This window comes from Octodon degus, unplaced genomic scaffold (assembly GCF_000260255.1).
Source record: "Octodon degus isolate 3935 unplaced genomic scaffold, OctDeg1.0 scaffold00044, whole genome shotgun sequence".
In the NCBI taxonomy this organism is placed as follows: Eukaryota; Metazoa; Chordata; class Mammalia; order Rodentia; family Octodontidae; genus Octodon; species Octodon degus.
In genome coordinates this window covers 3362348-3364216 of record NW_004524620.1, presented here as the reverse complement: position 1 = coordinate 3364216, position 1869 = coordinate 3362348, and the positions used below count along the sequence as shown (strand labels likewise).

General features: G+C 47.9%; 1 non-coding gene across 1 annotated transcript; it reads left to right on the top strand.

Moving 5' to 3' along the window:
- Positions 1-1266: 1266 nt before the first annotated feature.
- On the top strand, positions 1267-1595 carry LOC111816930. Its single transcript, XR_002821237.1, has one exon.
- Positions 1596-1869: the final 274 nt, after the last annotated feature.

Genomic DNA, 1869 nt, shown 5'->3' with positions numbered 1-1869 from the left:
GACTCATACCGATTCTCCCATTTACAGCCTTCCAAGAGCTGGGATTACAGGCTCGTACCACCATTCCCAGTTTCAACTGCCATCTCAGCACACCCCCAGGGGTGGGGTGGTCACGACAGGCCCGGGGATGGAACCCTGGCTCCCCCGCCTGCTTGCAGGCTCTTTAATCCACTGGGCTATTTGGCCAGCCTTGTGGAACAGACTTTATCTTTGCAAATAATTCATTTCACAGAGCCATCACTAGGAAGTACTCTTGTTTCAGTACTTTCTAGGACTTCTGTGCTGTCATTCATTTCCACTGACGTAGGCTGTGTGGTTACGCACACAGCCGCAACAGCAGAGCATTTCTTGAAAATCAAGCTTCATGTTTCAAAAATTTACTATTACTTGTCCTCTTGGATTTAGAATGAATTTTTATTCATCAAAGAAGTAAACTCAGAATATAGGTAGTAAGGTGTGCACAAGTGAGAGATTAACAGTATGAACTAGGTCTGACCAGTACAATTATGTATATGCATATGTCCATTCATTGGTCTTCTTCAATGTCCTTCCATAGAAATTTACAATTTGTTTTTTCTTAAGTCTTTAAATACTGTTCACTTGATGAAAAAAATTAATATTTTAAGGCATCTATTTCTATTAACAGTGGCACATAATCATTTTATTTTTTTCAGCTTGTTATTGCTGGCACAGGAAAAGAAGTTGGTGTTTTATAAATGACATGAAATTTAGAAGTTCTAATGACAATTGAAATTTTAAAAGTGAGATTTAAAGAGACTAGAAATAGAAGATCAAAGAGAAAAAGAGTAAATTTGAAGATGAATTGTATGAAATTTTTAAGAAGAATAGTAAATTAATAGATGAATAAGAAGTTGCATCTTAAGAATTGCATCATTCAGAATGAAATAATAAGACATGAATAGACAAAAATATGGGGGAAAAAAAACTGAAAAACAATAAATAGAATGAATACAAGAGCACCCAACTGTGGCAACCGATTTCAGAAGCAGAGGTTGCAGATGTTGGTGTTGAGGGTGCATGCAAGCCTGGGCCCAGGAAGCTCAGGGCTTGAAGCTTCATCGTGAAAGGCCTCACTCAGGGTTTTCTTTGGTAAAAGTCACACGGCTAACTTTAGATGTGTACTAAAAGAGTGTAGGGCTTGACGAACCGTGAGAGCTTTCAACCGCTCAGTCACCCTCCTTCCAGTAGTCCTTGAAAGGGCAACATGGAACATTGGCAATGGATACTGCAAGGCTGCGAAAGGGCGTTGATTGGGGGGAGGGCGGCCAGCGCAGGATCTGGGGTGCAGAGTGCTCTGTGAAGGTGCTTGTGTCCTAGAGTTTAGAGGGACGCGTGATGAACTTGCAAGGCGAGAGAACCATTCCCCGGCCCCTTGGTCTCGCGTGATGGGGCAGGACCCCAGCCCACCTGGCCGCCCCAGATGCAAAGCTCCGCTCCTCCGAAGCCCCGGTCCTTCCAGGGCGCTGCGCAGGCAGGTGGCTGGGTGGAGGCAGCGCAGCGGTCCCGGAGGTCCCAGAGCCGGTGCGGTTGGCTCAGTGGTCAGGCGTGTTTCTGGTGTTGTGCCCTCAACCTGCGCGGCCCCAGACGCTCCGGGCCGCGGTGGCTGAACCCAGGCACCAGGCTGTGGGCTGCTGGGCTCTGGCCACTTCTGCTGCCAGGAGCACGTGCGTGGCAGCGGTTTGTAAATCGAGGGCAAGAGTGCACAGTCAGGTCCCCCCTGCCTGGCCAGGGGAACCAGGCTTTTTCCTTGCAGCCTGCACCAGGGCAGAGGGCAAAGGCTCCAGGGCAGCCAGGAAGTCCCAGCTGAGTCCGCCTGAGACCAGAGTGTAGGGCCCTCCTTGCACTGAG